The sequence below is a fragment of the Anser anser genome, assembly GCF_964211835.1.
Source record: "Anser anser genome assembly, chromosome: 20".
NCBI classification, from domain to species: domain Eukaryota; kingdom Metazoa; phylum Chordata; class Aves; order Anseriformes; family Anatidae; genus Anser; species Anser anser.
In genome coordinates this window covers 10,641,582-10,668,362 of record NC_139741.1, presented here as the reverse complement: position 1 = coordinate 10,668,362, position 26,781 = coordinate 10,641,582, and the positions used below count along the sequence as shown (strand labels likewise).

Below are 26,781 nucleotides of genomic sequence, written 5' to 3'. Positions count from 1 at the left end.
TACACCTTAAATCAGATTTGAAAATATCATTAATTCACAAGGGCCTGAGGCCAATGACTTCCCTAAGGTCACAGGAGGCCCACGGAAAGCAGCAGAACCCCAATCTGTCCAGCAGCAAACCTAATGCCTCACAATCCTTCCCCCAACACACCACACCAGGGGGGCAAGAAAAGGAGAAGCCCAGCGGGCAACCTGGCAGCTCCTGCAGTGCCTGACCCCCACAGCTGTGGACGCATTTACAGCCCTGGTGATGAATAAGGGCAGGGACCTCCTCCTGGCACGGCACAGCATCGTCCTCGCCAGGATGCAAACCTGGTTTCATTGCCACAGCACAGGTGCAGCACCACTGCAGTTTTGGCCACCGCTTACCCAGCACATCCCCAGTGCACAACGCGATCACGCACCAAGCGACTTGTCCCAGGCTGCGACAGTGCCAGAACCTCAACACAAATCTCTCGGATCAAGGTCTGGGGTCCTAAGTGCTGGTGCTACCCCTCCGTTTGTCCCCACCACACCCTGTGAGCACAGGGGTGAGCGAGCACCCCACCCCATGGCACCCTACAGCCTGAACAGCACGTGTGTGAACGCTTCAGCTGGTCAAACCAGAGGACTCTGGTGCACAAAGCCTTTGGCAGAGAGAAAACTAATCCTGCTGGCAATGTGTATGGACTCCATAAAGCTTCATGACACACCCTTGGTTTTCTAAGAAATATGTAGGTTTGAGAGAGTAACTGCAATTACTCCAAAGTATAATAATAAGAGTTGAAGGGATAGTTAGTGCTTTTGGTAGCCTACTGTGGGTTTCCCTATGCATGGGAACAGTCATGAATCCATGACTATTAACGAGCTTAAAGCTAAAGAGATGCTTTAGCAGATCTTTAGTAAAACACGGCTATGCTGCCAGTGAAACACAAACAAATGCTGGGGCAGATTTGTACAGGCCAGAACGGAATGCCTGGCTAAAAGATAGCCACGGGTTTGGTACCTGCTGCAATTTATACCTGGAAATGTACACCCTCTCCGTCCAGTAAGGACTGACAGTTTTTTATGGGAGAACACAATCTGCCCAGCTTTGCTTAACGCTCATACCAAATTTACCTGGACACGTGACAACATCTGGCATCGAAGGACACTACATGTGCTCAGCATCTGAGCAAATCAAGCCAAGTATCTAACTGCTGGCACAGATTTATCTGCAGCTTTGTGATATATGGTGTCATACTACCTGCTAGTCTGGAAACAGATCATCCACTTAACGTATATACCAAAGAGATGAATGCTACAGAGGCTTAATGGTGCCCTTGATAATAGGGCCTGTAATGGATTTTTAAAGTGAGTTTAAGTCTGAGGGAAGGTACTGCACTGATGCTCCTGGAAACCTAAATCCTGGCGAGTACCGTCCCAGGAGCCGCTTTTTGTGTGGAAGAGAGCGCTTTGAAGGAGAGAGCTGCATAATTCATGGAGGGGGAGCAGAGCCACAGGTGGCTGCTGCGTGCTTACTCCCAGCTCACAAATGCTCACTTGGATGGAAGTGCTTTATTGCATCTGCTCTGTTTTCTGCTTCTGGTCAAAGGAAGGAGGGAAAAGGGAGGCAAGAAAACCCAAGAGCATACAGACATCTCTGAGGACTGGCAGAGTCTGTGAGGTTTACAGTCTAAAAGAAGGCAAGGCTTTTCAACAAGCTACAGAAGACTCTTGCCAATGCCACACTAAGGTCTTGCATTACCCAAGGTATCACCCTTGATCCTCTCTGCTTTTCCTCTCTAACTCAACTTAAACAACCTTTTCCCACATCCTGAGCTGCTTTCCTGCCTGTCTGGATGGATCCCATACACCCAGTGGCCTTCCACGGGGACACCGAGGTCGGTACACACAGATCCTCCACAGCAGCAGGGCCAGAAGTATTGGCTCATTACTTGGGTGTAATGTTTGTGCTTCATTTTTAAAACACGAATATTCCCATTGCATGCAACACATCTTCCCCCAAAAGTCAATTTAAGAAATAAAAAAGCCCTCCCCCAGATTGGAGCTGCATGTCCAAGAGAAGCCATACACTTTGCTGTACAAAAGCCATTAAGCACTTACTTAGCTTCAAACACACATATAAGAGCCAGGATTAACAGCACCCACAAACAAACATGCAAGCAAAAACCTCAAATTGTCCTGAACGGGGTCAAATGAAAGAAGAAGTAATAATTTAACAGCAAGGAAAGCAAATAAAAATCGTGGCCTTTACCAAGATACCTCAGTTACGATGGAAAAGGTGCACCAAATAAAGGTACCCTTTCCAGTGGCCACTTTGAAAATCATCTTTTTGTTTCAGTGTTCTACGTAAATCAGTCTCTCTAGCACTCGCAGAAGTAATACAGTACAAAAGTAGATATGAATATCTAAATAATATCTAAATAATTTAGTGGGCAAGTCTAAAGATATGGGCTGCCTTAGGTACTTCCTAACACTCATCTTCAAGACACAGAAGACACCAACAGCTCCTGACTGGTGTACTTGGATTATCAAATCTCTTTCTTCTCTCGGAAAGATTAACGTCATAAAAGATCCAGAGCATCATGCGTTATCCCCCTCGCTCTTGTGGGAGCTGTGCCGCTAGAAGGCTGTCAGCATTTCTGTTAAAATCTGAATTTTCAAGTTGAAAATAGGAATTTGCTCCAGGGTGAAACTTGACATAGAAGCTTCCGTCTCAGAGCAAATGTTTTAGAAAATGTATTAAAATCCTTGCTGTGGTAGAAAAGAGTGATAGAAAAAATATCAGAGGCTATTATTATTAATTATAATTACTGTAACTTGGGCTCAATATAATAAAAGAAAAGCTTGCTTTCTAAGGGCAAAATAAACATGCTTTAGATCAAGGTTTTTAATACTGGTTAGCTAAAGCTAGGCTCCTCAACCTACACCTCGAGATTAAAGAAGAGATTTCCAAAGACATGAAAATAAAATGCTTTGATTTTACAAAAGTCAGTAGGATTGCACTCCCGCAGAAACTTGTGTACCCCTTTTCTATCTTAATACACTGCTGAGCAGCCCTACTGATAAAATGAACTTATTTTAAGCACATGCCACTATCTAGGCCTGAACTGTGTAAAAAGACTAAGTCTTACTGACTTCTGATGAAATTTGGCCTTCAGAACACAAATTCCTTTGAAAATGTATCCTTTAATTCCCTTTGATGCTCAATGGGAATTGATCATCTGATGCCACCCCCTTGAGAATCTCCTTATGCAGAAAACAAGATTCAGGAGCATTTGCTTTCAAAAAATATATCTGAAAGACTGACACCATTCCTGCTCCAGCATGAGTTATCTCACTGCTTATCAGTTGCACTTTCCAGATCTGTTTTTTGTTGTTGTTGTTTTGATACAAGTTCTTGTTAAAAGGTATGAAAAAGACTGTGCAACATGGAGATGTGAGACAGGAAAAGGAGGGGAATGATTATTCCCTTGCAATGACTTTAATATAAACATTTTGTTTATGTTAATGTAATTACGTTAATGTAAACAGTGCAACATTAGCATTAACAGCAGCACAACAAATCAGGAGGTGCAGGCTGCAGCACTTCTCAGCTGCGGTCTCTGCTGCTGCTTGGGACAGGGGGAGCTGCACATGCCCCAAATACTCACTTACCCTGGGCATGGAAAACTTACACAAGCCATTATCCAGGATTTCTGAAGATTAGGCAAACCAGACAGAATTTAAATTGTGTATCCATCCATTTAATCCAGTTACAGCCCCATCTGAAAATCTAGCGGCACACAAGCCTCCCTCAGCGCCTCTGTGCACGGCTGTTGCTCCCCGAGCCTTGAACACCGCAGAAGCGTTAGTTAGCACAGCTCCCGACTCCAAAGCCTTCCCCCAGCTCCAGCGAGGACATCCCGCCCCGGCACGGCGCCTTCCTCACGCAGCCAGGGCTGGCCGCCAGCACATGCTGCTGGTGGGAGACCTCTCCCGCAGGAGGTGGCCAAAAGAGGAAAGCTGAGGAGGGCCCACGCGGGGCGGAGGAGCTGGGGAAGGACGCCTGCGGCTGAAACTCCGCGAGGCACATTTGCCTGGCGAGCAAAGGGTACAGATTTAACAGGATAACAATCGCTGAGCACATCATCATCTCCTGTGGGTTGAAAAATCCTCCCCTCCTTCGCGGGAGCAGGGTGGAGGGAGCTGTGTGAGCTCCCAGGAGAAGTCAGGAGGAACAGATGCAGCCTCCTGGCAGCCGCACCGCCTGCCTGTCCCGGTGCACACAGCACGAGAGCTGCCCGACGGGCGCTAACTGCTGGCCTCCTCCTTCCCCTCCTCACAGGGAAGGGAGACAGCTCAAATGCTATGCTCCTTGCACACGGGTGAAATGCACGTTTCCCTCCTGAAAATAAAGACAAAACCAATTCTTAATGCCCCAAAACGTCCCAGGCATTCATTACGAAGTCAAGGTCTAGCTACCGGCAGGGGTGGCATAAATCAGGACCGAGACTCGCCCATGGGACTGCTGCCTTATCTAACTACCACACCTGCCTGTAACATCTTGCTTAACCACTACCATTAACCATCCCCTTTTGTGCAGCGCCGCATTCATTCCCGAGTTGTTAAACGGAAAAGAAATACATTGATCTCCAGGATTTACAATTATAGCACAACACACAGCTGGGTTTATTAGGTGAAGCAAGCCTGCGCGCACACAAAAAATGAGGCTCCGTGAACTACACTTATGAAAGACATCAATTTCTTTGGGAAGCTTTTGCAATTACAGACCATGCAATGCTTCTTCTGTGGATTATTTAAAGAGGTCTTTGAGCCTCCAGGGCTGTCAGTTTGCCCTGATGGAGAGGTCCCGTCCAATGTCACAAAATTAGCTTTATTGAACCATTCCGCAGAAACCAGGAGAGAGATGTCCCCTTCTCAGTTCAAAATCCAGGCAGAGAGGCTCCCATTCACAGCCATGCTCTGCAGCTTTCCAGGCACATGTGGTTTCTACCACAAGCTTATTACATTTCTCTACAAACATTACTACATTACCCTAGTCAAGTTCTGTGGTTGTATTTTTAACACAGACTATGAATTTTACTATGAAACATGCATCTAAACCCATTATACTGTGATGAAAGTCTAAACCAAAGCAGCTAATTATCGTTTTTCATAGACATAAGCTTGTAATGGAAGAAAAAAGAAAAAAGAAAAAAAAACAATGCTACTGAATTAAAAGCCTCAGAGAGACTTCACTGTGCACTATTGCTGTGCTCACTACACTGGGCCCTTTGCAGGTCTGTCACAGGGAAAAATAAAATGTCCTTCCCAAAAGGGAAGTCCTCAGGTATCTCCTCCTAGCTAACTCTACATGACGCGAGTAAGACTCTCTTGAGTTTATGTTAAAGGACAAGGAAATTCAGTGCCATTGCTCTGGGGGACATATTGACCAGAGTCTATCAGGAAAAACAAATAACCTGGGCTTCAATGTACTCTAAAAATAAAAATCAGACTATGCAAACTTAGCTTTTTTCTCCGTTTGTAGCAAACCTGGTAACATTCTAGCATTCATGCATTACAAAATGCAAGCGGTAAAAAGACTCAAGATGTAAATGCCCTGACAATTTGCATGTTATCAATGATTGTGTGCTCGTACCTGCTGATCAGGTCCAGAAAGGCCACCCCAGCAGTGTGGCAGCCCGGGGCTGAGCACCCCGTTTGTGCACGGGAGATGCCAGCAGTGCCGCCAGCCGCAGCGGTCTGTCGGTGCAGATTGCTAGTGGAACTCCATACGGCAGATACCTCCCCATCTACTCATATATCATCTGCCCAATTAGTCACTGCAGTACATTGCATTGTCTGGTACCCAAAATAATCCACGTTTGAGAGGAAGGTTAAAAGAAGGATGGTCAGAAACTAATCGGGAGTTATTGAGCTGCTATTTCTGCCAGCACAGAACAAACTCATAACACTGAAAAAATTCTGCAGACATAACAGCATTGCGGTGCAAGGGGAATATAAAATGTTAGCAATGCTACATAACATCGGTGAGAAGTCTCAGCACAACAGTAACCCTACTACGGTGTGCAATGAGTAGAAAAAAACTGAGACGTGGATATAGCAGTCTTGAAAAAGCTCTTGCAGTATAGAGCTACAAGTAGCCACTGTGCTGGTAAAAGCCCCACAAGAGCTGTCTCACCCCAGAAACACAAACGACAAGCATGGAAGTTTTAAACTGGGTTTCACCCAACAGCATTAGAGCACGTGCTCAGGCACAGAAGACAGCAGCTGGAGGACAGGCAGCTTAGCTGTTTTCAATCCACAGAGGCAGAGAAGGTCAAGGGTGAAAGGGCACTGCAAAAATAAGAAGAGCACCACATGCCACACAGAAAACCAACTGACCTCCAGATGAGCATGCACTGACAGATGCACTTCCGATGTCTCTAAGGAGGAGAGCCAGGCTTGCATCACTGTAGAACAGTCCTCGATAACAGCTCAGATGGTGGGAGGATCTATGTTAAACTGTTCTCACAGAGCCTGCTGGAAGCCCCCAGATGAGTTCTCCATAAAGCTCTCTTCTCAACAGAAAATCATAAAGATCTGTGATTTTAAAGAAGACCCTTGAAGGAACTGGCAGGTACCCTCGCTACAAGTCTCATGTGAAGAATATCATTCTGCAATCCCTGAAGAAGCTCTTATAGCTTACCAGGCATGCCTAAAAAGCACAGCAAAGCACAAAGGACCACATCCGTGTGTCAACAACAAAAATACTTTTCCACCACCTCTTTTCCCTCACTAGCTTTATTTGTCCCTATCAGAGACCTGGTAAGGGTGATAGCTAAGGAGCTGATGGCACAGAACACTGCTATTTTTCCCCACACATGACAAACGTGGCAAGAAAGCACCACCAAAACCAGCAGGGAAGGTGTCTGCAGGGCTGCAAGAGGCCAGCCATGACCACATTATCCATACATAACATTTTGACAGAGAAAAGTGACATTAAGAGGAGTTATCTCTGCTCAGTCCCAGCCCCACATCAATGTGCCATAGCAAGGCGCGTCTGCCACTGGGGACCAGGGTCAGAAGGATGCAGGGGAGGCACGATGGCAGCCAGAGGGCTCTGCAGAGCAGCTGGACAGGAGGCGACACACTCAGTGCCCCTGCAAGACGCAATCGCTCACACCACCCTGGACCACGGGGCAAGGCAGAGCGGCAGCATCCTACAGCTTTGTGACCTGCCTGTCACAAGGGAAGTCTGAAGAAGGGAAAGGGCTCACCTCAAACACCAGAGCAGGAAGAAGAAGCCACTTACAGCAGCACAGAGATGTTCTTTTTCTGTTCAACTGATAGCTCATCCAGCCTTGGCCAAGAAGATGATGTATTTTTTGCAACTTCCAGGCACTCTCCCAGGAACACTGATGCAGCTTGTTGGCATGAAGCCAAGGGAGTTCTCTCTCAGCCGTTCTACCTCATTGTTAAAGATGGGAAGAAAAATGTCCTTTGTGAATTATTCCAAATTGTTCTCCAACTGAATTATCTGCAAGGATCTTACAGAGATTCAAAATGAACCAAAGCATCTGTTTTTCCAGAAAGGGAGACGAGCTTATTTTAGAAGGTACATATAGTGCTACATTTCTAGCTCAGTGAACCTACCTTACAAGGGGCTCTAGACTCATGCTGCTGCCACTTTTCAGGGTAAAAACTACGTGCCTTTTGGCTGTTCAATGCACCAAAGCACTGAAATGACCATTAAAATATATTGCATCCTTTTTTGATGTGAACCTTTTTTGTTTTCTACAGTTGCTTCTGAGATTTTTTCTTTAAAATTTCTTAGATTCGACATGTAAATTTTGAAGTTTTCCCAAAATCACCTCTGCATTTTCCACCCAGCTGAACTCTCTTCAGTTAGTTTAGTTTTCTAGTAACCACCTTCCTTCCCGTGCTCCCTCCCACGTTGCAGGGCTGAGCACACATGGCCCGAGCTGCAGGACTGTCACCACTTGCAGTACTTCTTTCTTCTCCACGAGCCCCATCTCTCTCTTGGACACCAGAGGAATGCTGTGGGTAAGTCTGCAAAGCAGTAACAGCAGTGACAGAAACTGTGCCTGAGCTGAGTAACCTGCCATCCCCTCACACACTCCTAAGACCAAGTCAGCAAGCACTGTATCTGGAGGTGGTGCCTTACTGAGCCCTTTGGCAGCAGTGCTCGATTTTCCATGCACAGCTTGGACACCGGTCATCAAAGCAGGCCGAGCAGCGAGCTTACCCATTGGCTTCTCGCCCTGCCCTGCAAGCTGTCCACAAGGGAAGCACGTGCTTTCCTGGGGGATAAAGGACGAGGATCAGCGGCCAGAGGAAAGACAGCTGCGTGTCAATATGCAGATTTAACCTTGGCCCTTAGGCTTTATCCACATATGGCAATAAAACCCAGGAAACTGCAAAACTTTCCAAGACTCGCTTGGACTGACTTGCACGTCACACCTGCCAGCTTCGTCCGGATCAGCCCCCTGGGGAAAACGAGGAAGGTGCGGCCCACAGCTCCCGAGCTAGGGAGCGTCTGTCCTCGACTACTAGCCTCAAGGAAAACAGTCACGTCATGTGCACGTGGTGAGCTCTCCACATTTGGAGCAGACACAGAATGACAGAACATCCCGAGCTGGAAGGGACCCACAAGGATCATCGAGTCCAACTCCTCGACATCTCTCCCTGTCACGATCAGTCAAGGCTTGTGACGGCACCAGGAAAAGACTTAATCCAACAGTGGTGGAAACAGGCTTTTCCAGAGGAAGAACTGGGGCTCGCGATGGAAACTTCAGAGATTTTTCTGGCTGCATCTGAGCTGAACATTTTACAGCCCTGGCTGTGTCTGTGCGCGCTGAGCAGAGATATCTCATTTCATACATCATTTACTCCTGCAGTGATTCCACAAAGTCACAACATGTCCTTAATACACAGAAGAGGAGAAATCTATTCTTCTCATGATAATGGTTAAGGCTGGAGATAGCAAGCATAGATTTCTCCGCACAGCAATGCCACTTGCTACAGGATAATCGTATGTCCTTAATAGAGAAATACAAGGCAAACGCAGGAAAGAGTCAACTCCCTGCAATCAGAGGACCACGGTTACAACAGGAGGTTTACCACAGCTCTTAACAAGTTATTTATGTGCAAAGCTCCAGTCATAAGTGGAACATAATGCTCACTGCAAGCTATCAACAACGTTTTTAGAGAAGAACAGGTGCCTGTGGGTGGTCAATAGACGGTAATGTTAAGCCTCCAGGCCCGTTTGCATAACTTGGGGTACCAACACCAGCTAAACCAATCAAAATAATTATGACATTTGTTGGCAAGTTCAGCTCTGCCTTAAGTGTCTTCCTGCCTGTAACTAGAGGTCTTCTACTAGACCTTCCCCATCACATCACTCCTCTCCTTCCTCCCCAACTCCCCTATAGAGACTTACAACTCCCAGACACTGCAGGATTGGTACTCTTGTGAATTTGCTGAGGTTTCAGTCCTGTGATAAACCCTAAACCAGTGCTAAAGCACAACTCCAATAATCACCGGAAAAAGAGGGGAGAAGTAAAAAGCATAGAAAGGAAAAAAAAAAAAAAACAAAAAGAGAACAAGAGAAATAGGAAGGAAAAGGAAGACATGAAGAGTGAAGAAAAATATTTATAGTGTAACACCGCTCGTCAAGGACACATGGGCACTGATCATTCGAGCTGACGTGCTGGGCCACACGTGTGGTCCAGATAAGCCAGTGACGGACCTCTTGAGGAAGAGCAGAAGAAACAGAAACAGGGAAGGTACAGCACAATGCCTCGCCCATACCAAGAGACTGCAGTGAGTCAGTGGGTTTTTACAAAGGTGTAAAACCTCACCGATTAAAACTGCCAGTTGAAATTTAACCCAGACAATCAAAGCTTTTGTTGTCCAACGCATCCCTGACAGCTCTCTTGCAATAAAATCAGAGGTTATAGGGAAATTTATAACCTAGACGGCAGCACTACCATAAGAATGAACTTGTTATTCTGGTTGCAAATCTCACTAGGGATATCCCGGTTAGAGCTGGCAAGATAATGGCTAGGCAAATTATTTCTGGGGGAAAAAAAATAAAAAAGAAAATGAAAAAGAAAAGAGCCCATTGGCTTTCATTAGAAGTTTGTTTCCACCTGGAGTAAGTCCAAATTTTCTATGGGGTGGGGTGGCACCACAAAATTTTATCAGATGCATTTTAATGTTCCATCCCAGGTCTATTTGAAAACCTCTGGCAAAGGAATAACACTTAAAAATGCTAACCAAAGACTGGCAGTAGAACAGAGCACGTTAAAGTGAAAAATGAAATGAAAGGCTTAAGGAAGAATTCATTAATAACCCATTGCTATGAGATTTTTCATGCCTCTGTTTTCTTTCCCAAAACACTGATTTACTAGAGATTAGCAAAGATGGGAAAGGACATTCTGAAAGAATCAGCAAACTAATATATATATATATCTTGTATAATTTATACAAGATCATTCTGCCTGATGTCCTGAGGGCCAAGAACAAAGCCAGCAGCCTGGAATCACTCGGTGCTGCTTTAGCAAACAAAACAAGTCCCCAGTTAACATCACTAGCTGCAGAGTTCAACGAAAATCCTGTGAGCTGGCTTACACACTCTCTACCTAAACAAAGACTTGGACCAGCAGTCTGTGTCTTGGGGCTTTTCTAATCCTCACAGATGATCACAAAATGTTTGATGCTAAGCAACAGGTCAATAAGCCCAAGCCAGCACTAGGTGCTCTCGGGCATCTCTGACTTTCTGACCTGGACCAGCTCGCACCAGCCAAGCTAGCAGTCAACAACAGTTGGTCTGGGGCTCTTCCCGGCGGCTAGGCACAAAAGCAGTGCTTGTGTCTGCGCGCTCCACCTGCTGTAATTCAAACTTGAATTTTCTCGGACATTTTAGAGCAATATTTTGTGTGTGTTACAGAAGAGCCTCCCCTAGCTGAGCTCCTAGAAGCACCCCCTTTAATATCCAGCTCCTTGGCATACATATTTGCTCTTTCCATGTGCAACCATATCCAGCCAGATCCAAAACCTGGCCTTCCGATACCACTTTCTTCACACAGATGTCGGTCCTGTACGGCTCCAAGACTGCATGAAAGGTGGCTCAGGCGGTGCAAATGCGAGCGGCTGATCCAACACAAGCAGCACAGTGAGGAACGGGCGCCACGCGAAGCCCCTCTGACGAATCACCCACCTGCGGGGACTTGGAACAAACACCCTCGCATGCACTCTGCTACACGCTGCCATTTGACAGGGCTTCCAACAAGTGCTCATTACAAATTCACAGCTGCAGCTGACCCCCATTAGAAGGTGTTTTATTAAATTAAAACATCAATCCCAGAAATAGATGTTTGTTTAACAGACGCAAACGATTCAGGGACCTCATGCTGCAAGCCGTAAAATAAAATCAAATTGTGGCAAAGCAGAAGAAATTAAGCCATAAAGAGAGAGCAGTGGGAGGAATGCAGAGACCTCTTGCCAAAAGGAAGCTGCTTATCACAGGCTTGGTACAGACTGAAAGCTCTCAGGTACGCTACAGCCTTTCCGGGCCCTGGTTTAAGATTGTTATGGTACTGTGCGGTGTAACAATGGCTTATGAAATGATGAAATATCTGGTCACGACTTTAACCTGGTATTTGTACTCAGCACTGACGTCGACTCTATACTTTGGAACCCATATCTCGGAAATTTCAGCAAGCGAAAGCAACTATCAAGCAGCACTTGGAAAACAGGTACTAAGGATATTCAAAAACATAAAGGCCTGATTTCACAGACCCTAAGCGTAGGTTTTCTTTCTTACAGTTTTCTACATTTAATTCCATACGGAATGGGCTATATCATTCGTCATTAATTGCAGTGGGTTTTTTGTTTTGTTTTTAACAGGGAGATGGCATTGGTTCCAGGGTGTTCCACTGAGTCAAATCCCACCTCTGCTGCACCGCCACTGCTGTATTCCTGTTACCAGCAGTGCTGTGCCGCAAGCTGGGGGTGCTAAAAACAAAACTAGACAACAACAAAACCCCTCCTCATCTCTTTGCCTCCAAAACCAGAGAGAATTTTGGGCACTGCTGCATCCCAGATGTTCTACTTCCTTTCTTCTTCAAGGTCCACATATTGCAGCATTCTGAGTTTTTTAACCCTTCAGGAAAGCTGAATTGCAATGAGCTGCTTGGAGTATTTGCCCCTTTACTTGCATGCCTGAACAGGAGGCACTGAACTGTTAGTCACCTCCTCTGGCTCTCAGATCATGTAGTAACACCAGCCCCACAATCTCTTTGGAAAGCCACGTGAGCAAGGACCCATCAAGCAGCACAAAGTGCGCAGTCTAGAAGGCTTTAAGAGCACAAACACAACGTAGTAAGTTCCTTTGCCTTCAAAATCCAAACCTGCACCCTCTCTCGCACCTAAGAGGCAAGTTCTCTCCAACCCCAGTTTGCTGGGGATAACAGCCCTTACAAATGTCCTTCTCCCTCTTCCAGTGGTACAGATGCTATGCCCTGTCCAGCAGCACCAGCTGGCACAGCGTTAGTTCATATGATACAGCCTTGCTCTGAGGTTGCCAGCAGCCACTCACAAACCCTTTTAAAGCGGTTGCATCCATCCTTTTTCCACTCCAAGATAAGGTATTTTAGTCATTTTGCATTTATTTATCCGTCCCATGGCTCCAGAAAGCTGCTGCGTTTCGTTAGCACGCACTCGAGGAAAGCGGTGCACGTTCTTGCAGGCAGGGGAGGCCGGAGGTGGGCGTCCCACAGGCACCAGCATGGTGGTTTCGCTGCTCTTCAGCACAAAGGAGCCACAGGAGCATCACAGGAGCAAGAGGGGAGAAATCGTAAGGCTCAGTGATGCAGAACCTCCACATGTAACAGCACAAGTTGTAAGTCTACATGTATTAGAAAAAAAACTAGTTAATTAATTTTCTCAAGAAAACATGCTTTTCAGGGCTTTTACAGGGTCTGGCATTACTGAAGCTCCACTCCTACAACAGACTCACTGGCTGCTGTGCCAGCAAATGCATAAAACGCTCTGTTTGCACACAAGGGCCCATCTGTTCAATCGCTCACAACTGGATCCAAGAGCTCCGCTGTTATTATTTGGATCACTGTGCCCATAGGAATGTCTTTATCCTATGGCATGGACAAACATGTCTCAAAAAGGACACTGTCATCATCATTACTCAACTGTCTTTGCACTCTCCCCCCCTGGAGCTGAACTTTGCCAGCTACCAAATACTGAGGACAGAAACTCTGGGGCATTTACCACCAGGCTTCAGCGCAGTCTGGCCACTGCTGGCCACGTGGAGCGACTGACAACGGACACGCTTCAGGTTTCAAAGCATAAAGCATAATCCTTGTATCTCATAACCTCACCAGGAACAAAACAACTGCATTAAAAGACGGTGAGGAAGCAGCAGTCTGCTGACCCCAAGCAAGTGTCGTGACGTGGGGAGATTTATTCTTCCCGCATCTGTGTATTATAGCTGTATTACAGATTAAATCACAGCCCTAGGAGACTTCTCCCCAATGCCTCAGCTTTCAGCTGTGAAATGAAACCAACTCACAGTGTCCCATAATGTCTTTGGTACCTTTGACTTCAGATTAATGTTCTGGGCACTGCGAGAGTTGGTCACTGCCGGCTGAGGGACCCGAAAGACCTTGGAAATGGTTCGCCAGCCAGCTGAAGCCATTACCCAGAACAAATTGCCTTCAGCTAAAGGCAAGAGGGTACCGTACTAAAACCCAAGACTTGAGACTTCATTTACCAGTTATTTGAAGACAGATATATAACAACAAACAATAAAACAGCTTTGATTTTGGATTCCCTTTTAGGATACCTTCCAGTTGGCAAGCTGCGCTGATCTGCAAGTCCTGCCTTCAGACCGGCCTTTCCCAGAATGAATCCTGACGTACAGGAGCCACTTCTCACATCTCCACGGGCTTTCTGATGAGCACTAAACATCCCGTTTTGGTAACTGCTTTATATGGACAATATTTGGTCTTTCACGACCATTGTCAGTGCCAAACATGAATGAGTTCTTCAACTCTTTCCTCGAGCAGCGTGGACACCACTAGGACAACGATCTCTTGCCTGCAAACGTTTCGCACGGCGCAAGCACAGTGCTGCCCACCGGTTGTGTTACTGCTGGGCGTGCAGGAGGTGCGAGGCTCCCCTGCAGGGCTGGGAGGCAGCACGCATCCTCCTTCCCCAATATATTCTCCTGCTGGCTCCGACAGCACTGTAAGGGTCAGACCAGATTTGCGAGCAGATGAAAACAAGCCACGACCTGTGACCAACACGTTACAGCTGCAGCCGTGACCGTTAATCCTGCTGCAGCTCAGGGTGGGACTGGTCTGTGCTCAGCACTGCCTATGCCCGACCGAGGTGGGGTGAAGGACGTGGCCCAGGGCTCAGCTCCCCCCCAGCAGGGCTCTGAAGGGCAACCTGCACCTGGACATGAGCACCCCGCGGCCCTAAGTCCTGCGGGTTCGAGGCCACCCGTTTGGCTGATGTCAGTACCAGTGCCTGTGCTACTAAGGACAGACGCATGCTGAATGTGGCCCTGAACCCCGTCACATCAGTCTCAGATTTACACCTCTCAGCTAACACCTCTCTCTAACTGGCCACACAGGGCTATGCAAGGAATTAGTTGGCGTTTCAGAATTACATAAGCATCTTGTGAAAATATTTTTTTTTTTATTCAAAATTAACCTGTTTTAGTATTTAAACAAATGGCTATATGGCTAAGAAAGCATTGCCTTATTATTTCTCCAACAGTTCGACTGATTAAAGGTGTTTTTTTTTTTATATTATATTAAAATAAATCATTCTGAGAGGAATCATTACATTCTTACCATAGACACAACTTGTTTTAGTGACACAATTATGCTGTAAAACGTCTTATGTTTTACGTTTCAGTTTGGGCAGTTTATACTCTGCAGCATCGGCACACACAAATCTGAAGTGCATCATATCGACATACACATTAAGTACAAGTGCTACCAAAAACGTATATATATCAAAGCCTTACTGGTTTCTGGAATTAAACAAGAAAGTCCATCAAGCAAGACTGGAAAAGACTGAGCTGCAAGGATCACTGCGCAAGAGGAATAGCTGCAGAGCGGAGGCTGAAACGAGCGCAGACTTGCCAAATTCTGCTCAGAGAGAATTCCAAAACTTCCACAATTTGCACATTCAGAAAAAAGGGGTAAAATCCATCTGCAACCCCACCTACACAGGCAAGACACATGCTCGTGGGTGAATAATATTTGCTCCTAAGAACTTAGATTCTCACACTAACAAAATTAATGGTCAGAAGTACCACAGGCAGCTTTAAATGATCCATGTCAATTTGTGTTCAGCTTTAAGCACCTTACCTCCTTTTCTGACACACTGCGACTCTACAGATTCTGTGAAACAACCCAAAAATCTGGGAGACAGAAGGAATCCTCCAGTCTTGCCTTCTGCAGCACCAAGACACTGCAGGAAAGACAGTGGGAAGAGAAAGACTTTGAAAAATTAGAACCATTCAATCAAGGGTATGAACAACTGTCTATCTGAGGACAGTGGTCCACACTTTAAACATTAACCATGGGAATTATACTTAAACATACTGCAAACACTTGATGCCATTTTGCCAATGTCTGGCCGAAGCATCTCTCCTTATTTTAGACCTTGCTCTCATGTGCAGAATATTCGCTGCAGCTCTTGTCAATTCCAGTTCAGAAATAGAGTACAGTAAATCTAGAAATACAGAGCAGTGGGGGAGCAAAGATTAAAATAAAATGCTTCTTGTATAGAGAAATTAAGTAAACTAGAACCCTGGAAACAAGGCAGATGAGCTGAGTGGATGTGCCAGAGCTCTGCAGTGCTGAATGGTAAAAAGAAAAAGCAAGATACAGGTACACACTGCGCCTCACCAGAAGCAGGGAGCATCTCGGAAGTTATCAGTTAGCAAGTTTATGATTTGCTAAAAGATAACAGGAAGCACTCCTGTGTTCTTGGGGAAGGTGGTCCCTCTGCTTGGGCAAGTTTGGAAATGACGGTCTCCTGCGAACACGGGACTGCAAAGGGGGACAAGCCCCTGCTGCCACTGAACGCGTGGCTCTGCTGCTCACCTCCTGCTGCTGCCACAGCCCCTTCCTAGCTGCATCACCAGCTCAGCTGCTTGCAGGTCAGTTCGCCCTTCCCAAAGAACCTAGCTGTTCTTTGCAAAGGGTTCCCACTGGAATAAAGCGCTGGATTCACGTGTCTTGACAAATGTTCTTCTTCGTATCACGCAGTTCAGAGTCTGCTTCTCGCAGAATGAAAAGGACAAAGAAGCCACTTCATGTCTCCACGTAGCACAGCCCGGGGACAGGCTGAGGAACAGCTAACCAGGTGGTGTTTTAGGCAGCAGAGCAGTTGTTCTCTGCCTTAAGCTTGACTCTGTTACCTTGACTTGAAATGCTTTCTTCTCTGCAGCGGGTCAATAAACTTTTTTCTTTTACATGAAACTTAAAACATATAAAACATTTAAAGCAGGCCACGAGACTTCCTCTAGTCTTCTCAGATTTGCTATTCTTAGTGAATAGGGGAATTTAGAAGGAGCTGAGTTTTGACTCACAGAAATAGAAGTGCTATTAAAAAAGAAACAGGGCACAATAATTGTGTAGAGCAAAGTTGATATTGGAGCATGAACGCCCTGAGGTGGCTGCCAGCAGTCTTTTCTCACCTACTCGACAGTTCTTAATTTTTAACTTGGTTCAGAGATCCTGCTGAGTTCCCAATGAGCTTTGCAAACTCAACATATGGCCCCAGTGAAATGCAACTGCCCACAGGGCAGGGAAGTTTTCAGCTCATTGAACTCCAGTGTTGGGAAAAAGGAAGAAGATATTTCAGGCAAAGACAAGGCACACACTGCTCTTATAAAATATTACCACTACGCAGGGTTAGCAAAGAAAACTTTATAGTATCTTCTCTGAATAAATGAACAAATTTTCATTGCTACAGCTCAGTCAAGACTGTCTCAATCACAAGCTCAGACCAACAATCTGTCCTCCCCATTCTGCCTACCAGAACATCTTGTTCCTTTAAATGCAAGAGCAGAGTATCAGTCAACTTAGCAGCATTTAAAGCTCAGATCATCACAGCTTCTTGTAATCCATGAGACGTACTCAACTCAGGTCCTAGATACATGAACAATTTCGCAGGCACTGCAAATCAAGTTATGAGTAAAACTGAAAGAGGGTAGGAGTAGATTGGATACAATGAAGTTGCCCACACAGGCTGTGGATGCCCCATCCCTGAAGTGCTCAAGGCCAGGCTGGATGGGGCTTTGGACAACCTGATCTAGCGGGAGGTGTCCCTGCCCGTGGGTGGGGGTAGGAACTGGATGGTCTGTAAGGACCCTCCCACCCCAAAACATTTCATTTTCAGTATGGAACCAGGAAGAGCCAAATAAGCTTGCTGTCAGCAGGTGTAACAAAGCAAAACACAGCTCGCAGAACACACACCAGCACCTGCGGGTGCTGGCACAGCCATAAAGGCAGCCTGGTTGCAGTGGGGTAAATAAATACTGAGAGCAGGACACGGCCAACAGCCTCCAGCAACCAAGTGCGCGTTGGTTCTCCAACTAGTTATAAGATCCCTGGTACTGACTAATCACCCTTTCCCACAGAAATTCACACATTTCATTGTCTGGTATACAAGTCACGGTCACGCTGGGCTGGGCGCACGTTATGCTGACTTTACACCAAGGGAAATGTCTGCACTAGAGCCAGGGCAACGAGCTACAGCTGTGCACGCTCACGTTGCTTACTGCAGCCCCACGACCAGCACCAACCTTCCAGGCACGTTTCGCAGAGCTGCCAGACCTCCTCCTAAGACAGAACTGGCTCTGAATCAGACCGAGAAAAGAGGGAGCCCTCTTTTAAGAAAAAAAGCCACACGTTGTGTATTCTCTGTTTATCTGATGGCACATATATACATACAACTTCATGCCTCTCCTGGCTACCAACAAGGCGTGGGTAAAAATAGAAACTAATGCATCTCCCGACCCATCTGCTGTTCCAGCCCTTCTGCTGGGGGATCTCCAGATCTGCTGCACCGCTTGGCAGCTCTCCACGAGGACGTTCCCAAATAAGTGTGGTTTGCAAGAGCACGGGATAAAAGCCCCAACGCAGGGCGTGCTGCTCCTTCTCATTTAAGCGAAGCAATGGAATAGATTTCCTACAAATGTTAAACTGATTAACATTCCCCCAAAGCCCTATCTGAAGCCTGTCAGCTACCAAGTGCCTCTGCACTGAGCTGCCCAGGCAGCACCACGAGCCTTTTAACACAAAGGGAACTCTTGAAGGACAAATGACATTTCTTCGGCTCCGAGTTCTTCGGCTCTGTCAGGTGAGTGCCAGGAGAGGACTCAGCCAGAGGAGCACTGACGCAGATACTTTAAAATTATATAAATAAATAAGTAGTGATTTTTGCCTCGGCTCGCTCTCCCCCTCCTGTTAAGTAGGTCACTCTGCCTGCTATGGAAATCAGCTGGTCTTCAAAGCAGGTTTGCTCCTCTTTCCTTATCTCCTTAGTATTAGAAATGTGCAAACCACTGTAAGAGCAAAAGCTAATTTCAGACTAATTTGATTTATTCCTGGCATGGGTATAAATATGAAACCGTATTTATTTGTCAAAAAACCCTGAAACGTGACAAATGAATGAAAGCTTGCCAGGTATCTACCACACAGTTAGTTCTGCATTTGGTACACAGCTAAAGATCCAAGTCCCTGACATAACATAATGCAAATGAAATACACAGGGTCTTAGTGACACAGCAAGGGGAAAAAATCTCTCCAATTAGACTGTGAATGCTCGAGGGACTGATGTGAGAGAAGCCCAGCTCATACCGATTTTGGCTTGAAAATCAGACCCTATCTTTCCATTTCTTTAACCTCAGCATCCAGCCTTCAATCTGTACTGCCAAGTAATGAAGCACCGAAGACAAGCCTGATCCTGACCCTGCCAAAGCCACTGGAAGCAACGCAGCGTGCACCTGTGATGATGAGAGTGGGTTCCTCGGGCTTTTCCCAGCTCACCCATATGGAGGGAACTGGGCAGGATCCACTTGTTAGACAAATTCATGACCCAGACAGGCTTACAGGGTTTTAAACCAGCAGCTTGAGCTGTCCTTATACAGATACACAGAAAATGGTGGTGGTGATTGAACCAAGCAGCACCCTCTAAATTCAGCTGCATTAACACGCAAGGAACCCCCACGGGGGGGAGCTGAGCTCCCTCAGGGCACCCCAGGTCCTGCAAATCCCACCCCGCTGCTCCCACTCAGCTCCTTTCAGGAAGCTCCCAGCAACTGAGTATGCGAACTGCAGAAAAGGCAACTCAAAGGCATGAAAAGAAATTCCAGTGCTCACAGAAGGCAAATACTGAAAGGACTTATCTAACAACATCAAAAAAATGAGTTAAAGAAAATGAACCACAAGAATTTCATTATTACTTGAATGTCCATATCAGCATTTAAAAAAGAAAAAAACAGTGTTTTAAAATTCAAGAACAAAGGAATTTCCTAAGACTGGAAAAGCGTTCGCCTTTGTGCACCTCTGAAGATAATCACATGGTACAAGATCCTGACACAGCACGTTCCACGAAGCTCTAACTCACAATTGTGCAACTTCAGCCTGTTCTTTTGCTCCATTGATCCAGCCAGAAGACTCCTAGATCAGCTTTATTTCAACTCCTTGAGTTTCAGCTCAAGGTTTTAAGCCAAGACTCAGCATGGAGGCTTGAGAAAAGGAAATGAAGGAGCAAGCAAAAAATAAAAATGTTGTGGTTTTTGTTGCTGTTTTCTGTGTGTATGTGCTTTGTGGTTTTTTTTTTGGTTGGTTGGTTGTTTTTTTTTTTTTTGAAGAAAACCTTTTGGAGGAAAGAGAGAGGAAGAAGTTATAGGTCAGATGCTGCCTCTAACAGAAGCAGCATTTTGCCTTCCATGCAGCAGAAAGGGAGCCAATGGCTAGGAAGCAAGAAATAAGCTGAGCAGCCACGTGGGGACTGCCAACATGTGCAGAAGGAGCTATGGCTGGTTGGTAACATTCAGCATGAGAAGGACCTACAGCACATCACACACCTATTTTCTTTTAAATCCGAAGGAATTATTTCACTGGATGTGAAGTGAAGAACCAGGAGAGCTGACAAGCACAACAGGCATGTAGGTCTAAGTATAAATATATATCTATATTTCTATTACAACTAAATAAGGCAAAAGATGTCTCCCATCAGGGAAATCGTGCAAGTCCCTACCTAAGCCCAAAGGCTGGACACAGCTCATCATTTCACTATCAAACCCCCATTACCAGCTTCCTGTCTCCTGGGGGACACATTTGTGTGTCCTGGAGGAGCAGCATGGGCTAGCGACAGTCTGGACTCAGCTTCACCTGCTGAACCTCAACCCTGCAGGCAAACCGTCAGGCGGACACATAGGAGCCTACTGAAAACACAGCCTGGACAGCAGACAGAAGGAAACAAACTTGACAAATCCATTGCAGATTAACTCCTCGGAAACACGCCGCAACAACATGCAATGATAACAGAGCTCTAATTACTTGCCTAGACTTTGATTTTTAAGATGAGCTCAAGCAGAGAAATTCTGTTGGTGGGAGCCACCTTTACTCACCCTGTTAGTGTTGCCCCTGGTCTCTCATACACATCCCACCCGGTGCAGCGCCTCTCTGCCCCCTCCAGCCGAGCAGGCAGGCACCCGCACGGCTCTGCCTTGGCAGAGCACGGGGCAGCCCTTCTCCCTCCCGTACATCCTTAACCAGCTGCAGGGGCTGCAGAGAGTCCTATAACCTCAGCCCACAGTGCACCCATATGGAACGCAGAAGGGAACAGTTTCGTCTCTCGCAGAGATATGCTAAGGTATGCGAAGGGACCCAGCGGGGCGACAGCTTTCAGCTCTCCTTTCCCCTAGGGGCAGGGACCGGGACAAGCCCGCAGCAGGGGCAGGAGGGCTCCAGGTACGCCGTGGCACTGAGGTCCCCGGCTGCGAGGACCATGGTGTGCAGTGATCCTCTCCAAAACGTGTGCATGGCTTTCCTCCCCCAAAAAAACAAAGCGCAAGAGAAGGGCGATCCCACATAGCATCCTTACAGGGTCTGGATGAACCAAAAGCATTCATGGATCCACTTATTTCATGTTTCTGAATGAAACTGAATTTACTACCTGGTACCAAGAACCCAGGTCTCATGAACTGGTTGCTGTGGAAGAGATTTCCTGCTCTTTGACCAGAATTTCAAGGCTGGACCTGGACTATTCCCTTCGAAAAGTCTCCGTTTTAAGAAATGGCATTTTTCAATGAAATCTGTTTCACTGAAAAACACCTGACCAGCTCTCCTTGTATGTAAAGCTAGGTCTGACCAGCACAGCTCAGACACACATGCATCCATAAGGACATCCATGGTTAGGGTTTAGATTCAGCCTATCCTAAAAATCCAGGTTATACCTAAAGCTTTCACCTGCATTCAAGCTTTCTTAAAACTTTAACGGATCGGTTGCAGACGTGAGTCCTGCCCACCCAGCCCCAAAGCACTGCCTCTATTCTGGGGTGTGCTCATGCTGCCGTGCTTGCTGCCAGGACGCACCTCCCAAAGACTGGCATTCAAAAAAACCCACATAATTGCAAAAGGCCTGGAGTTTTTTGGATTTAGAAAGGGCACTATTAATATTAATATATCATTTTATAATGGGAAGAAATACGGAAAATAGACAGCACTGTGCCTTAAGCCCTAGAATCAGCTGGGATTTTTGGCAGCACACGCTGAAGAAGACAGTAGCAGCTGTCAAATCACAGCTGGAGTTGCCTCTGGTGAAGGTGATCGAGAAATGGGATTAAGGAAAAAAACAGGTAAAATTCAGGTAAAATGAAATGCAAGGAGGACAGACAGCTCAGCTAATGGGCTTTTCTTGCTTGCAGAACATCTAAATTGTTCTGAATTGCATATTTCCCCCTTGTCCTACGAGTATGGTCTCTGCTTCCTATTTTTTCCTATTTTTTCTTTTTTTTTTATTACTACTACTTTCCATTTTCCCTGCACTCTTGGCTCCTTGTTTTGCAGGGAGGTCCATCAGAATTTATGGGCAATACTATCAGTGGGGCCTTTAACTCAATTGCCTGGTGCCTTTACCCATCACACTGGCCCTTGGTGCCAAAGGACAGACCATGAGGAAAAACCTGCCTTTTTTGTCCCCAAGGGCAGCTTGGGGAGCTTGCAAAGCTGCTGCTCTGGCTGCTACCTTCCATATCACATTTCACCTGTTACAAATTTGTTGGAAAATCCTAAGAGCTATTAAAAAAAAAAAAGATAAATAGAACAGGAAATCCCAAATCCAAAACTGCTTCACCCCAACTGCCCCTGGGTATGCCCTCACTGACTCAGCGTGAGTTTAAGACATAAACCAATGCTCACTGAAAATCTATGTGCTCTCCAGCACTGCTGCTCCACTGCCAAGTCCAACTACATCTGCTTCCACCGGGGACCTTTATATCAAAAACTTTCTAATGAATAACAGTATAAGGTGAACTCTTAATGCCAACCTGCAAAAATCGCCAATACTACTCAATTAAAAAAAAAATCACCAGCAGTTAGCTGGGAACTAGGACAGCTGCAGTATTTAAAATACGTACTACAAATGAGAAACACTTAGGCACATCATAATTAGTAAATGGCAAATATTAGGAGTTATGGGAAAAGAGATCGTTAAAACAGATTTTAATAGCCCAGCATTTCACACATTCAGACATGAAAATCCAGCCTGCGTACACTCTGAGCGTTAAGCCTACATTAAGAAACAAACTGCTTCATTTTCAGAGTAGTAAAAACAAAGGTTAAAAATGTGCTTCAGCACAAAACCCATAATTTTTCCACAGTGACTGTATTGTTTTGCTTTACATGGCTAATAATACCTGCCCGGGCTTCATATCCACACATCTCCTGAACACTCTACCATGCTAACACTTTAATCATGAAACCTGCAGAAATACATTTGGTATTAAGGTTTCTGGAAGGAACCTATCTTTTTAGTAATACTTCATTTACAGAAGATATCTAGTTGAAAATAACACTTTTTTTTTTTTCAGATCACCATTTTTCCACAACTTGTAACAAAACCCCCAAGCAACCTCGCTGCATCCAAACACTGCCATAAAAAACAGAGATGCCCCTGGCATCCCCACACAGGCAGGTGCTGTTCCCTGCCTGGACACCTTGTCCCATGCCCCCTCTCCTCCTCCCCACCAATTTGTGTGTCACCCACCCACGTCAGCCTCCTGACCTCCCCCCTTCTCTGCTCCCCTGGCTTCTCAGCACCATTTCTCATGGCCGCCAGCTCAGTCCCTCTGCTCCTCTTCCCTTTAGCCAGGTTTGTCCCTCCTGTCCCTCCATGGGAACAATGGCACGCGTTTTCTTCATACATCATCTCCAGAAACATCTGTGCCAGTTTGCTGAGATTAAAGATAAACAGGAGCTTGACAATATCTGACCACTTCAGCCTAATTGGAAAAACGATTAACAAATGAAAGCAATTTCTCAGGATGGGAAAGGTTGGGCAGCCTCATAATAAGATGCTAACAGAGATGCTTACACTTGGGTCTGCGGCCTTGGAGTGAAGGACTTTCTTTGGGCATCCGGTTCCACTAATTATAATTGGAGCCGGGTATTTCTGGATATCCAGTTCCAGTAATTATAACGGAAGCTGGACATTCAGGGGAATTTCAGAACTTTCCATACAGCTGCACAAAACCCACAAATTATGCCTCAAACTGGGATGTGATGTCGCAGTTCCATTCCTTGCCATTCATTGCCTCTTTCCTCCTTGCAGCCTGGCAGCCGGTTCTAATTTGCAAGGTCTGATGTTGGATCAAACAGGCAGCATCAGTAGGGAGGAAATGTGTACAAGGAACACAGAATTAATTAGTATTGGAAAGTTGAGCAACATCCTGAGAAAAGACTGATGAAAGTGTAAAGTCCCATGTTACTGTCTATCCCCCTTTAATGTCTGTGCAGAACAGACACTGAACTCCCTCAGAAAGTTGCTTATTGATTCTGCACTTGATCCAAAGACAACTGAAGTCAATATGACCTGACCCCAGTAACACCTTTCATGTACGACAATGTGAAGGGCCAGTAACCACCTTCCAGGCACTCCGGCCAGGGGCAGATTTCCAAACAAAAGCTCTCCACGTGCCCACAAATCAGCTGCACAACCGCGTTGTCTCACTGCCCCTTCTCACCACAAGCACTAACCAAACCGCACCGTGTTTGAACTGACCCCTTCGCATCAGAGAAAGCAGCTCACCCACCCCCAGTCCTTTAATTATTCATGTCCTTTGCAGTTTTGTTTCTGACCTCCACCTCGAGGGCTTAAAAACAGCTGTCCCCCCTCGGGCATTGCACCCGGTCAATGAAAGCGGCCTTACCTGATGAGCACTGGCCCCACCACCAGCATCCCCTACCCCACGACAGAACCCCACCTTCTGACAACCGGGATGCCACCGTGCGTCCCTTTAGGGGATGATGCTCAGTGGACAGTTTCCTCCTTCTGGACCAAGGCATCCCTGACAGCCTCCTTGGGGCAGAAACCCAACGAAGCCGGCGGATGGGCACTGCTGGCTGCCCTCCTCCCCAGCCCTCGAAGGCCACGGAGACCCTCGGGCTGGGAGTCCAAAAACCAAAACCCAAAAAACGCAGAGAATTAACACAACATTAGGTCTAATTCTCCCCCATCTTCTGCCTCATTCTGTTGCACGATTTGTCTCCCTAAATGATAAAGAGCTTGGGAACGGCCTGTTTCTCACTGGTTTATAGCACCGAATATATGGGATGCGAACCAGCCACTGAATAAGGTCTTAATGCACGCGAGTGGTAACCCCTTAATCAAGGCTAAATTCCAGTCATTTGTTAGGGTAAGGAATAGGAAGCAAGGCAAATGCCTCTTCTGTTCTTTCTCATGTTTTCTGTTCCGACCTCTTTAATGCCAATTGCAAGCATTTAAAAACCACCAGAACATCAGGCGATTTTTCTTTGTTCTCATCCCATTTACCACATAGAAACTCTTCATCTCGCTCTGTCCTTGAGGCACTCACTCAGCAATATATAAGAGAACCTGAACCCCTGCCTCGCAGATTTTTTCTAACGTTATTCGAAGTGATTTGTCCAGCATCATACAAAGTTGGAGGCAAAACTGAGACGTACATCTTTTCTCCTGAACGCCTGGTGCCCTTAATGGTGAAACCAGTCCCTTCTAATTATACGAATAACAACTTCAAGGAAACTGAAATTTCACATTATGGCATTCGGTTTACACTTACGAAGGGCAAAGCACAACATGGCCCCAACCTTGACTGCAGGTCTAGAAAAGCGTATTGGTTATTACTGCTATTGTCTTGTCAGCGCAAATATGAAAAAGTGAAATAAAATCTAGCAGAACAGGGTTTTTCTGTTCCGACCTATTTAAAGCATTCAGCGTTCCAGCACACTCCACTAAAAAGGGTAAAAGTCGACAAAAGTTATTTTCAACACAATAACAGAATATAAGCAAACTTTTAAATATCATTAAACGGATTTTCACTTTTTTTTCTCCTTTGTGTTTTTGAGAGTACCATCAAGTAATGGTTTTGAAAAAAAAAAAAGTTAGTAATTTGGCACAAACACGATTGCTTTTATGATTTAATTTAAAGTGTAATGTGGGCAAAGACCCAGAAAGGAATTCTAATTGTTTCACCTTAATATTAACCTTCTCACTTCATCTTCATGCTCTGAGAACACACACAACCATGGAGGGCTGTTACACTGTCTGAAGTGCTACACACGCAAATGCAAAATAAAACAAAGGTTAAATGAAGTCTCCCAGCAGTGAGGTAACTTACTTAACTCCCATGCCTGTTCACTCCCTCTGCAGGTTGACAAAACACCCAGAATAACTCAGCCAAGGCTGAGGACCTTAATCCACTGTTGATTTTTCTCTTGTAACAGTTTTCTGCTTTCTGTATCTCAGCAGCACTCAGACACGCCAAGGAAAAACAATTTGGATTCCCTCTGCCTGCAAACACAAAAAGACCCTACCACTGCTACACAGAGGACACGGGGAAAAAAAAAAAACCCCTTCAAGTTTTTTGCTGCTTTCTCCCCAACTCTTCTCCGTTTGGACGCTGGGGGATGGAGCCGGGGTGCTGCAGGGCCCGCAGGCGGTGCAGGGCAGGCTGGACACAGCCCTTGCCACCCACAGCCCGCAGAAGCACGGAGCCGTCGCACTCCAGGTGAGGAGGAGCACACGAGATGCCCATTTGCACAGAAGGCAAGGCTACCAAGGGGAAGAGGGACTGAAGATCCCCCTCCATTCCTCAGTGTGCGATGCTGACGTGACACAGGTCATTTTACTGCATGCACTACGATGAGGTAACCAGGTACGACAAGGCACGGGGAGTTACTCTGCGTGCCACAGCCCCGGCTTTTGAGAGATCTTCCATTTCCCTACCGGGGGAGGAGCAGTGTCCTTACAGAACAGCCTGGGTTATGCAACCCGGGAAGATCCCTATTTTACAAAATCCATTCACCACGAGTTCTCGTATTACCGTTGTATTACAGCTACCGTGACACTGCGGGTATTTCCTATCGCAGGCCCGACCAAGTGCTGTGATACGGCAGACACCCGACAGCTTCACGGGCTGTGGGTACTGGGCATCCGAGTGAATGCCAGGGAGGGCAGCACCACAGGAACCGCTACTCC

At 46.2% G+C, this 26,781-nt stretch overlaps 1 protein-coding gene and 1 long non-coding RNA gene across 3 annotated transcripts in view; one reads left to right on the top strand and one right to left on the bottom strand.

Moving 5' to 3' along the window:
* GALNT17 (polypeptide N-acetylgalactosaminyltransferase 17) overlaps positions 1-26,781 on the bottom strand; it is a 208,433-nt gene that overhangs the window by 172,902 nt on the left and 8,750 nt on the right. The gene's annotated exons all lie outside the window — the stretch shown is intronic.
* The window catches only part of LOC310884564, a 30,492-nt gene continuing 4,668 nt past the window's right edge, over positions 958-26,781 (top strand). Inside the window, exon 1 of the long non-coding RNA XR_014574284.1 lies at positions 958-26,458. This is a non-coding gene — a long non-coding RNA (uncharacterized lncRNA). The remainder of the gene's footprint in view (positions 26,459-26,781) is intronic.